This window comes from Molothrus aeneus, chromosome 6, assembly GCF_037042795.1.
Source record: "Molothrus aeneus isolate 106 chromosome 6, BPBGC_Maene_1.0, whole genome shotgun sequence".
Classification (NCBI taxonomy): Eukaryota; Metazoa; Chordata; class Aves; order Passeriformes; family Icteridae; genus Molothrus; species Molothrus aeneus.
This window is the reverse complement of record NC_089651.1, coordinates 36,529,991-36,543,762: the sequence shown is the minus strand read 5'-3', so window position 1 is coordinate 36,543,762 and position 13,772 is coordinate 36,529,991. Positions and strand designations below refer to the sequence as shown.

At 34.4% G+C, this 13,772-nt stretch overlaps 1 protein-coding gene across 1 annotated transcript in view; it reads right to left on the bottom strand.

The window, feature by feature from the left end:
* Positions 1-10,620: 10,620 nt before the first annotated feature.
* Positions 10,621-13,772, bottom strand: part of AKAP6 (A-kinase anchoring protein 6) — a 257,416-nt gene continuing 254,264 nt past the window's right edge. Inside the window, exon 15 of the mRNA XM_066552840.1 lies at positions 10,621-11,573. The gene's annotated coding sequence lies outside the window, so the exon portion shown is untranslated. The remainder of the gene's footprint in view (positions 11,574-13,772) is intronic.

The following is a 13,772-nucleotide window of genomic DNA, read 5'->3' as shown; positions in this document are numbered from 1 at the left end:
TGATTGAAAAATAATTCATCTTATTAATATATGATAACCTGAAGACTTCAGTGTTAAGTCAAAACTTTATTTATTATTTCAAGTTCAAAACCATAACATTCTAGAATTAGAATAGTTTTTGGATATGTTTTGCCTGGTTCTAAGAGGAATCAAAGCAGTTTAAACTCAGCTAAGATACTTCTAAAAGGTGCTTTCTACCACAGTAGTGTCTTCAGAACTCTGAGTACCTATTAAGGGTCTTCATGCAACATTTTGTATTTGTTCCTTGTATTTGAATTCCAGCCAAGGCAGGAATATGCATGGCTTTGCAACCTGCCAGTCCCCTGCAATGTTCCAGCACCCAGAATGAAGTTGTTTACGAGAACCAGAAATTAAATTAGTTCATTTTAAGCAATAGTCAATAAAAAACAGAGGGCAGCTCAAAATGAAAACCAGAAACAGTTTGGTCCTTTCTAGAATCTCACATACCCATGGGTAAGGCTCCTAGGCGCGACGGCCATACTGGTACTAAAGACAGAAACAGGGGAGGTAGTAAAAGAAGTGAACAATGACTCCAAACACAACCCCAAATTCAGATCCAGGTTCTATGAAGGCCTTCAAAATGTAAAATTACAGGCACCTGAAATTGTCCTTTTAATTTCTGTATTCAATTGTTACGCTTTCACTGGCTCTTATGAAAAAGAAAGAGAGGCATAGCTGAGGCTGGAAGACTAGCAGAGAAGAGATTGAGGAAAGCACAGTCCCATTCTCTTTGTTGCACCTCTTTGCTATAGAAAACTCTCACCGCCTCTTTTGCAAACTTGAGAGAGGTCAAAAAAGAAGAACAAATGTGACCCCTAGAAAATAATCTCTTTCATCCCTCTTGCTCTGCTAAGGATACACTTCTTGTCTTGCAAATGGAGCCGTTTGACAATCATTGCTCTCAGTGTCTGGTTAAGCTTCATCTTTGGTTCTAACAACTAGTGCACTTTTGACCTCCCTGTGCTGTCGTAGACATGCAGTGGCAAAAAAGGTCAAGGAAGAACTTTTCCACAAAGACTATAGTCTGGCAAACCTTTTCCTCTGGGCAGCCTTAGAACATGGATATTGGCCTTATTGGACTGATTTTAAGGAAATTCAAGGTTGCTGCAGTGTAAGCAAAGACTGTCTCTCTTCTACTGTTGCTGTGGAGCCCCACACTGAGACACACTTTCCTTTAGACTTTCTTCCGTGTATTTATGGTCAGCTTTCTGTGCCTTTCAAAAGGGAGGGCAATAAGAGTTTTTTGTTCTCTGCAAAAATATGGGCTTGTCTAGCCGTGGTGAGAGCAAAGAGGCCAGTAGTGATTGGGACAGGAAAAGTAAGTGCACTTTTTGGAATTACTAAATTATTCAGCTGCTCAGAGTTTATATACAAGCACTAGAAAGACACAGAGTATTAAATATAAAAATACATTAAAGTTTCTGGTTTTACACCAATAAAAACTAAGCCTTTCAGAAATGTCTTATATAAATACTCTTAACTCTTAGGTTTTAAAACAAGTTAATAGTGCAATAACTATTTCATTTTTGTCTTAAAAAATATTAAAAGCTTAGTCTTGCACAAATAGCCAGGAATTTAAATCAAGGCACTAGCCTATCATCTAATGTAGGAGAATTATTGGAAAGATACACTTAAAGATCTTTTCCTGTAATTGTTTCTTTTTTTTTCATGTTTATATTCTAATACACATGGTATGCTACAAATAAACTTGGTCTCTGTCATTAGCCAGTACTAAAGGGCAATTTGTCATGTGTTATTACACTGTGCATTTAGCAGCTTGAATTGTGAAAATTATCTAAATTCTGCAAAATCTAGTGTTGGCAGCAATGATCAGCCAAGCCATTTGAATTACAATGCAAATTAAAATATATAGCTAGGTAATGTATTACATAATTGATAAATTTCTTTAGAATACAGGAATTATATTTCCTTTTTCCAAAATATTTGCAACAGTAGAAAGTAAAGATATAATTATTAAATAAATTGTTTTAAACCTTCTATTTCTAACTGAACCTTGAAACAGATTTCTATGTCTAGAATGAGATAATGAAAAATAGTAAGTAATATGCAATACCATAGCAAGCTTACCATTCTTAAAATGCTAGAATGCTACCTAGCCAAAAGTATTGACAGAAGATGAAGTATAGTCTGGATGAAACCACTATAGCATGAGGAAATCACTATGCCTTTTTAAAGCAGACAAAGATTTGTATTAAGCAAAGCCACCTCAATACTTCTTTCAGTCATTTGCCACACTTCAAACAGGTGCTGACCACCTGATTCTTTAGGCAGATTCATCCCACTTCATTAGCACGTTTATGAGTTCATATTAGTTGTTTCTGGTTTTCACCTGTGTAATGGAAAATTATCTTGCATAAAGACTGGCTATTTATGGGGCCACTGTGGTGTGTTTTACATCATAACAATACTGCCTTTCTAAGCCAATGTATCTTAGTCTCATCCGGTTTCCCATATTGTATCTTGTGTCACCACTTATTTATTTATATACTGCTTTGCCCTAGTGTATAGAAGACCTCACTGTACAGCTTCAACTTTCCAACACTGTAGAAGGAATCCTCAATGATCTTTTCCCCCTTTCACTCTAACCATGTTTTCTGTGTTGAGAACAGAATTTCCTAATATGCAAAACAAATCATGAGAGTCTGTAGCCCACTTTATGGTGCAGGCAATACTAGTAGATGAAGCAGCAAGAGCACCTTTTTCAGAACCACTATTTAGGGATCCTTGTGCAGGAACAGCTTGGCTTCTGTTCACTAAGGTTGTCACAATGAAATTACACTTACGGACTTCCAACCTGTCTTTAAAAGTGGATGGGCATAAATGGAAGAACTTTATACTGTGAAAGTTTGCTTCTTTTTAAAATTTGGCTAATGAGAAACAATTTGTTTATGTGAGAGAAGGAGTACAGAGGAAGTTTTGGGGGTTGTTTGTTTTTACCTTTTAATAACAATATTCTTACCTCTAGTGCAAGGCAAAAATAACAATATAGTCACAAAAGAAGGACTGGGGAAAATTACTCAAATGAGATGTTCATTTGAATGTTTTTGCATGTTGTCTCATTGGTAATGAAGCATAAGATAAGGACATTTTTATCCAAACTGATGTTTCAGCAAATAATATTGTAAAGATATATTTACTGGGTAGTTTTTAGATTAAAGTATATAATTGTAGACATTGCAATAGTTCTTTTAGTAGCCCACACCTACCTTGAGATATGTTTTTCTTTGTTGTGCAGAAGCCACACCAAATCACTGTACTCCATGTGCTGGGTTACATACATCCCTTATAAAATTCTACTTTCCAAAGAACTGATCTGTGATTTAATTCTTCCCTATTAAAGACTGTCAGCTGCCATTCACCGGGGTGTCTGGGAAGTTTCTCTCATATTTTTAAGCCTTTGTTTTCCAGCTGAACACAATATTCAGTGCTGAAAGTCGAGATTTTCCCCAGTGGCCCATTTTTCCACAGCACCAGATCTATGTGTTTGTTGCAGACACTAAATAACTGCAGCTCTAATACCTCTAAAAATGTCATGTCAAACTTCTTTTTAGAAGAGCTGGATGAAATCTCAGCTCCTGTTCACAGAAGCTAGGGTTCAGCTGCAGATCTGTTTTGATGAAATCTCAGCCTCTGTTCACAGGTGCCAGTTGCAGAAGGTGAGACAGGGCAAACAAAGAACATTGTTCTGGCAGTGCAAGAGTGACAAAAGTATGTTCCTGAAATTTTTTGTCTTTGCATAAACTTCATGAGTATACAATAAAAAATAATTATTAGAATGTAGATTTCTAAAATTAACATAAACTCTCATCATATCATCATTTTAATTTTATGAAACTTAAGACATACTTTGAGTTATATTTCCTTAGTGTGTTTACTGTCATGGTAAGAATCAGTAAAGATAAATGCTGTTGATCATGATTGAAAAAACATAAAAAATTAATTTTAGTGTATAGCATATTCTAAAAGAACCACTTGAATCTTTGTGTGAGGATATATAAGTTGGCTTGCTGTTGAAACTATACCGGTCTTTTTCTAAGAAATTTTTTTAAATTAAGAATTCCAGTTGCATGCAAAACGTAGTTTCTCTCTAGGCTCATTTAAAGACTCAGGAAGTAAAAGCCCTGGTACAGAATTGTCTTAAATGGAAAAAAAAAGCATATTATTGCATAAAACTTTCAAAGCACCATGAAAGTCTAAGACAAATATAATTATTATTATCGGTGTATCACCTCAAACATGTTGTTGTAAATGTCATTATATCAGATGAGTTTGAAAACAGTTTTCCATTTTGCACTTTATTTGACAAGGTGATTCATTGTGTAGAGCAGTTTAAGATGTCAGTCCCTGTGGAAAGAATTGAGTTGTACTGACATGTTCATGAGCATTCCTCCATCAAAGTATGTGATTAAAGAAGGGGTATTCTTCTGAAATATTCTTACCCAACTGGCCTGAAATATGAGTGTTTCTTTTATTGAAATATAATTTATCACAGTCAACTCCATCTAATTAAACATGTGTATGTTAAATGCAACATACGAAAAACTGGTTATAATTATCCACAAAATCATATTTGTGGTAAGTTTTTATTCTGCAACACAATGGTTTGTCAAGGAATTAAAATAATTTGGTTCTGACACCACATCTTCATTTTCAACAGTGGAATGATGAGTAAGGAAAAGATACCCAGACATTTTCTATGCATTTTTATGTGCCTTGAGTGTGTCATTGGCTCATTTCTGAGTGTCTCAGAGAAAGACAGAAATTTTCCATCTTGCTTTAGACATTTTTGCATTGAATTTGGGAAATTTCCCCTGTCCTCTCAGCAGACAACAGATTTCATCATGGAGAATTAAGTTTGCTCTCCACTGTCATTCATTTGCACTAACCTCTTTTTGGCACACTGCCCATTCTATATTTACACTTTTTTACAATCTCACTAGGTTATTTGACTCAAAAATTTAATGACAAAATGAAATTCCATAGATTAATTCTATATCATGTGAAGGAGTATAGTATCTCCTTCCATCATGTCTGAATTCACTCTAAGTCCATTTCCATGAGTGACTTGTTATTATGTGGCTAGGAGAAGAAGAAAGACAGATTTTTCTTAACCAAATAATTCATTATTTTGAATATCAAGTCTATTATGTTACAGAATGCTATCAAATAGTTATACACTACAGGCATAACTCAACCCTCCTTCTCACTCTCCCTCCATTTTTCCTTTTACTTTTTCCTTTCCTTTCCTTTCCTTTCCTTTCCTTTCCTTTCCTTTCCTTTCCTTTCCTTTCCTTTCCTTTCCTTTCCTTTCCCCTTTCCTTCCCACATATTTTACTTCTACACAGACAACATTTACATTTGCAGGTGCAGTATATGATATGGCTGAGGACTAATCTGCTGATGCACTTGCTGCCTTTGTCTTCCAATCTTACTTTGGCCATAAAGAGTGGTGAGTGGCACAAAAATATGTACTAACAAGTTACAATTTGACTTTTCTCACAGCTGACAATAATTACTAAGAACACATCCCTCCCCCTCCAAAGAAATCACACAGATACCCCTCCCCCTATGAGAAGAAACCTCCTCTTCAACACCCTGTGTTTAATGCAATCAAATGTTAATTAACTGACAATGGTACACCTGATTGATATGCTTGGCATAACTGAACGGCAGATTCAAAAAAATGAGTATTCATGAATAGTATCACTTTACACTTTCAATAACAAGTCTAGCAATAGAGATAAATCTCTTTCAAAACAGTGTATGCTCCTATTATTCTACAAATACTTTAACCAAAGCTAGCTCTCAACAGCCATCCTTGAAGCTCCACCTCCTCCTCTTCTTTTTCTTTTATCAGCCAGCATGACATTTGCCGATCTGAATCCTCCCTCCAGTCTACTTGGCACAGCTTCAGTATCCTGCATCTCCAGTAATATTCGTACTCTAAAATTACTGAGTTACACAATTCTAACTTCATGTTTTAACTTAGCTAATTCCCACACTCTCCAGAAATAAAATAATACTGCTTGCTATTGCAAAGGAAATTCCATTTTTAAAGCACTGAAGCCCTTAGAATTCCTCCTGCCAGCCACTTTCTCTTCACACCAAGCCACTATGGCTCTGGTGCCCCTTGCCCATCTTTTAAAGCATTACCTTTAAACTGTCTATTACAAACTTAAGTTGAAAACACTTCATTTACTTTCTGAGCTGTGCAAGAACAAAAGGTATGAGTGGACAAATGTTCAGCTTGGAGGAGCAGGGGATAAGATACAGGAATATATACAATGAGCAGCAGAAAGTATGAGAAACATTTATGTTGTCATTTACGGCAAACTCCTTACAGAGAAAGCTTTCTTTTGTAGTCATATTAATAGTGGAAAATTGAGGTCTATGTGCATGAAAAGCTTTTTAAAGGCTTTGCCTCCACAAAATATGGCCAAAAGCAGCACTGATCAGCTCAGCTGGCACAGACAGCAACCCAAGAGAACTATGATGTCAGTGTTTTTTGATTCATGCAACCATCTCAACCATTGAAATGGCATTTCCATAACCTTTTCAGCACTTTGAAAAGCCCTATTTTGAGGTAAGTAAAGCAAAAACTTTGTAGAGATTTGTCTAACATCAGTGTGTCAGGATAAATAATGATCAGTAAATAGAAGTATAATAATGCTACTCAAGTTGGAATATTCTTGATTAAACTACTGGCAGGGACTACTAGGATTTATAGAATGATTGCTTTTTTGTTTGCATTTCCTTTTATAATTTTTTTTGTCTGCAATGGTGTATTATTTAAAATCTGCATGCTAAAATTTCTTTTTAAAGCTTGTTAGAGGCAGATGTTCCTCAGCCCAAATTTGGTCCACTTCCTTATGAAGAAACAACAAAACCCATGGCCTCCAAAGTGAATTCTATGATCAGGTTTTTTATTCAAGAGCTACAGAGCAGAAATTCAGGTATATATGCACCACAGCCTGTAGGGGAAATTGACATACCACCTTGCCTAAGGGCATGTTATTTTCAGTACTACTTATCTCCCCACGAAAAAAAGGGAAAATATTTGGAATATATGGTTGATGTTCAATAGAAGTTCTTTCTAAGTCTGATTTTTTTTTTTTCATTCTGTAAATGAAGTGAATCAAGAATGGTTTGTCTTTTTCACTATTGAAATCTTGTGAAATATGCTTTTCCCTGTCACTCTCATAATGTTTGGAAAATGCTACAACTAGATCCTTGCTGCATTCAAAACATCCTTACACTAATTAGAAGAAAGAAAAATGTTTAAAATATTTCATATGTTTTAAAAATTATTTTCCCTTCCACTTCCAGAATGCCACAGAGACATGGGCTCAACATAAGGCAGAGGTAAAAATATTTACTTATCTGTTCTTTTCATATTTAATTTAATTTTAATCATTGTGTAACTGTAAATTTTAATAACTAGTTTGACAATAACTATGATATCACAGTAATATTTGTAATCTAAAATTACTGATTTATACAATTCTAACTTTAGTTTTAACTTAGCTTATTTCTCCACTCACCAGAAGTAAAGTAATACTGCTTTCTAGTGCAAAGGAAATTCCATTTTTAAAGCACTGAAGCACCTAGAATTCCTCTAGTACACAGACTTAAATGATGCCAACTTTACTTATGGCGTAGTCCTTAGCACATTTCTAATATCAAAAATGAACATATATTTACTGAGCAAACAGTGATCATATGAAAAATGTAAGCTTTTGAGCTTGGTGGAAAAGGCATAAAAGACAGGGCAACTCTGAAAATCAGACACACAGCACTGAAGGCAATAGATCAGATGTCATTTGTTGGCCAAAACCCCTCTCAAAGTGATGCTATTATTAGGAATACGTTTGTTATAACTTGTCAGTGGAGGAGATTGACTTGGCTAAGAATTTGACATCCCTGTTAATCCTCTTGAGCCAAGTACAGTCTGGCCTGAACATTAATAACCCCTTTCCTGAGCACAATAGCACAGAAAAATTTACAACATTGTTCCCAATGTCTTCTGGCCAAATAAAAAAGGACCAAAAAAACAAAAGCAGACATCTTAGCAGATACATGTTATTCAAAATATGTTGTTTTCATCAACACAGGGGAATTGCAATGAAATGCTAAAATATGTGGTGTGGAAGGCTATGTCCTCTGTGCTTCCTGTTACCAAGAAGGAAGGTCAAGATGTTGTCTAAATGACAGCAACTCTTTATTGGAGTTTATTGCAAACCAAACAGGAACAATTTGAGAATATTTTCATGTGCCTGCATGCTGATGTGTACACATGTATCCAAAGAACAGCACAAACAGCCATAAGAACATGGAGACACCACCTGACTTTCTTACCAGTACAGTGGTACTGTATAGATGCACTGTATCACTAAAAATCTTATACTTACCTTGGGAAAAATGCAAACCATTAAGTGAGAGAGACTGGGGATGTGGCTTATCCATATTTAAAACTAATGTGAGTGAAAAAAACGTCTTTAACTGTAGTCCCAGGCATGTATTTTAGCACTAGTGTTAGTGTGCACTCCCTTTGCTTAGAGCTGGAGAGCTCTGGCTCTCTGTGGGAGAAATGTGAAGTAGGGAATAAAAGGAGATCCATGTGTCAGGGCCATTGCTGTCAAATGGCCTCCTCACACATTGCAGATGTTGTTCAAGCATGAGCCAGGGAGTGTGTGGAATAAAAAGCAGCCTGTGGAACTTTAGTAGGGAATAAATTCTGCAGAAAGCTTGCAACATTACTCTCTGCCACAAAAGAATTTCACCAGCAGGAATGAGTTCTATACAGGACTCTCTGCATGGGCTGATCCTAAGGTACTCTTGGTATATCAACATTAGTTTTATACCATACCAATATTTTCCTTTAGGAAATTGCATGAAGTTCCAGCACAATAAGGCCATAAAGCATGACTTACACTAAGAGAGGAAACAGTCCTATGGAATATATATATCAGTGTTTCACTTAAAAATCAATTTTTATTGATAACAAAGTCAATTCTGAGAATAAAAATTGTAAAAGAGTAAATTTTCTAGCCAAAAAAGCCTAAAAATGGTAACTTTATCTCATGAGACCAAATAATATAGATGTGGGATTACTAGTCAAATTAAAATGTTCCAATCTCTCAAAGAGGAACCACAGAAATTTGAGTTGTGACCACACAGTATTTCAGATATTGTATGATGAATATGTGGTTTATTGATTTGACAAGTAATACTGTTTTCCCCCAGGGAAAAAGTGAATTTGTGGTAAATGGCCTAATAGAATGGTACAAGTAATTGATGGAGTTATGCACAGTCTGTTGGGTGAGATGACAGATCTGAAAAGCCTCTGAATTATTAGTTTGCCTGTTGTCACAGTGCAAGGTATGACCATAGTCAAAGTAAGTTTAAAAAAAAGATAGCATAAATCAGAAAATACTAGGGAGAAAAGAAGAATAATTATTAACTCAATTCCTCTGTCAAGACAATTTAAAAAATCATGGTTGAGATAACTCATAAATAAACATAACTGTCACTGTAAATAAAATTAGGAGTTATATTTTGAATTACTTTATATATATATTTATTTATTTATTTATTTATTTATTTAGAATATAATAAAATGGTCTTCAGCTATATAATTATACATTTTAGGTAATTATTGGTTAACTTGTTAGACTTATACCTGATAGAAGATATGCATGTGCAAAATCTCTGCAGATTCAAAAGGTTCACATAATAAATACTTCTTATTTATACTTAAAAATAAGCACTGTTACTGCTGCCCTACAAACCTCACAGCTTGCCTAAGACTACACTATGGAAATTTAAATTGAGAGACAAATAATTTCCCTTTTGCAGTAATAGGAAGCTGTTAATACTTTGGAAAACTTGAGATTGTTCTTAAATAATCTGTTCCTTCAGTGTTACATGAATATATCTTCTGGTCAGTGTAGCTTCTCTCTTCTTACAGCTAAGCTTGTCAAACTGATGTCCATGTTTTAAAGGAGGAATGCTGAAGCTTTTTGTAAAAATGTTTATATAGTTGGAAATATAATGATTAAAGATGGCATCAGAGGGCACTGCTTGTCTTAAATTTCCTGACATTCCTTCCCAATAGTGTTTTTAGGAGATGAATGCCATGTTTGCAGAGTTCACTTATAAAGCTGGCTGGTTGGCTTTTTTTGGCCACTCAATACCTTTTAGCAAAAGATAAAAGCACTTGAAATGTACAATCTAAGTCATCAAAACAGCCAACTGCTAGAGCATCTAGATAGAACTTATTCAATATGTAAATGAATGAAATTTTAAGAATTGGACAACAAACTGTTGCTGATGAACAATTAAAAGATCTGCTATAAAATACTGTATGAGATACTAAACATTTGTGTCTCCTTGTTTGCCCCAAAAGACCTACAAAATCTTTAAAGACAAAGTTCTTTACCTGTCAGTTAGACAATACAAATCTTCACCAGTTAGAGTGGTATATCTCTAAGGAATATTTGCCAAGAAAACCATATTTTTTGGAATTTTGATAAAGCATTCTGTGCTTGGAACGAAGGTAAAACAGATCACCAATTCTGCTTTTTTTTCCCCAATAAACTATGTTTATTGTGCCAATTCTAATTACCATGCAATCTAATGGTTTTAAGGCTTATAATTTCCACATCACTGGACATCACAAACATGAAAGCATTTTATACTGTCATTATACATCAATGTTTGCAGTTGGTTATACATATATACAGAAATTATTCACACATCTTAACCTTGCTATTTCCTCTTTTCAAACCAACATAATTTTACTGTGAAAGCAGCTTTTTAATAAATGGTATAAGAAATACAGCAAGGCACACATTTTTTAAAAACTTTTTCTCGTTACCACCTCAAGAAGCATAAAAACCCAAAATGTTATACTTAATTCAGTAGAATGTCAACAGTTTCTAATATACAACACTATGTGGGTGTTTCTTGAAGTGTTGCATAGATTAAATTTTTAAATTAAATAAATAAAATGCCATTTATTTAAATTGATTAATTTTTAGATGTATTGAATCAGGAGGACCAATGACTTCTTTTTGCTGCAATCCAACAAAATAGTCACTTTAAAAGCAAAATAGTTTCAATAAACTTATATATTATACAGATAAATATTAAATTTGATACATAAAATAGAAGAGTACTGACAGGTACAATTCTGAAAAGATGAACCAGACTGACCGTGAATTCTATAGTACTTTAAAGAACAGAACCAGTGGTAAGTAGTACAGGAGCATCCAATTTAGGAAGGGGAAGTCATTAGAGGTAGCTTGGGAGAGGAATCCATATGAAGGCAAATGGCCTTGCTACAAAATAAAATGATCACTGAAATAGGACTAGCATATGCAGCCTGACCACAAAGCCAACATGGACAAACCACATTTGGAAAAAAAAAAATTATCTTGGGAGCCAGTTTAATGAAGGGCAGTGATACAATGGAATTGGAGGTCATCCCAGGGTTTACAGGATGAACCTGCACCTGAATTGCAGCCAAGTTTCTAAAAGGAAACAGAAAAGTAATAGTAGGTTACAGAAAATGAAGTTTTATTTGCAAAACACAGGTCTTCCAGAACAATAATACATAGCCATTAAATGGTCACATGCCAGAGTCTTTAATCCAGAAGCATACAATAGGCAAAAAATTACTTTTAACAGCCTGAGGTACAAGTGAATGTGAAAAAATTAATTGATGTAGAAAAGTCACTGATTTTCATAAAGACTTTGCTTCTAAAGGAACAAGGGTGTTCATCACATTGGACCTTTTCCCTGGACCATATCCTCATCTTTACCTGTGAACTTACCTCCAGCACACAGAAGTGCACCAACCAATGGAAATATGGAAATTTTCAAAAGTCAAGCAACAAAAAGATCTATCTAACAATTATTTTGATATTTGTGCAAACATATATAGTGAGACTTCAATGGAGAAGAGGAAAAGACTGTCACAGAAGTGGTCTGTGAATAGAATTGTCAGTATCATCACTGCATTTTTAAATTGTAAATAACTATTTAGACACTTCTAGTACCAGCAATGAGTTAAATTTGCCTACTATAGAATTATCCAGCTCAGAGTTTATGGTTAAAGTATTCAGCAAAGAGCATGGGCTTATGATGAGAATTATGAAGAAATAACTGTCAGAATACAGCTCAAAGATTAGTGCAAAGTACATCTCTTAGGCATTTCCTAGGAGGCACTCCAGACATGCATTATGTGCCTTCCAAGTTAAGCAGGAATATCTGGATTTATCCAGTTACCATCTCCTTTGATCTTCTTTGTTGCAACTGACCACATCCTTCCCCATTTATACAAGAAATACTTACTTGAAAATATTGAAAAGCTCAACTGTCTGATATTAATGAAGAACTGATCTGAATAAAGTGGCAGATTGTATGAAAGGTTTCTACAATTCTGGCATGAGTAAGAAAAGTCTCGCTGAGGGATTTTTCAAAAAATTATGTAATTCATAAATTTCAATATAAGATTCTCTGTTTATTTAGCTTTTTTAAAGTCAGGTACTGTAAGGAGCTAAAAAGTCAAGACTGCTTTAAACTCTATAAAGAAACTTTATATTATTTACTTCCCTATAAAAATCTCTAGAAAAAAAAAATTAAGCAAAGATTTAGATTATTATTGTAGTTCCAGTCTCTAAAAGTAAATTGTTATATACTAACTATTATGTAAACGTGGGTTTTTCCTCCTGTAGGAAGTAAATAACTAACAGTCCTTTGCAGTTATGTATTGTCTTTTATCTGTGGATCTCAAAATACTTTTACATAAATAGGCTATTCTTCATAGGTCTCACTGATCATTATTCTCATTATTTTGTTGCTAAAAAAATGAGACAAGGAAGGAAAATGTCATACAAAATATCTATTGCTGAGCAGGAAATAACAGTCAGGCGCTTTGAGCACCAGTGCTGGGTTTCTCCTGGTGATGGTAAGTGGCAGAATATTCTATCTAATATTGCAGCACTGTCAGATAAAATCAATTTAGTTTTCTTAAGTGCAAGTAAATTATTTTTCCCCTAAATTAAGCTAAAACTTAAATTTAAAATATAGAAGTAAGGAAATAGCTTTTGGATTTACTTGTAAGAACTAACAGATTACACATAGAATTCTAAGGCATCCTCTAGAAAAGACTTTGGGTAGAACACATAAATGTCCTAAATGTATTGATCTCTATGCATATTGAATGTGTAACTAAAAGTTCCTATCCCATTGGTGAGTCATGGGTCACAGTGGCAGCAGAAGCTCACATAATCTCACGTACAGATAGATCTTTCAAGGTGACTCCTAATTGAGAAACAAAATCAGTGCAGCTTTATGAGCACCTCTGTTGAAGAACTCTGTGTCAGGTTTGGTGGGTTTTTTTGGGTTTTTTTGGTGTTTTTTTTTTTTTTTTTTTTGTTGTTGTTGCTTTTTTGGTTTTTTGGGTTTTTTTAGTTTTGTTTTGTTTTTTTTGTAGCACACTGTTAAATAACAGGACTGCAACATTTGACAAAACTATTTATTCACTATTTGATAAAACTATTTATTCACTATTAGTTTTATTCCCCTGTAAAGCCAGGGTGAATACTAAAACAGTACAAAATCAACCTACATTTGAAACCATGTCTTTTTCAGCTTTGAATTCTCAGTATGCTTTTAAGGTACACATATAGTATAGATTTTTTTTTCTAAGTATTGCAGCTACACAT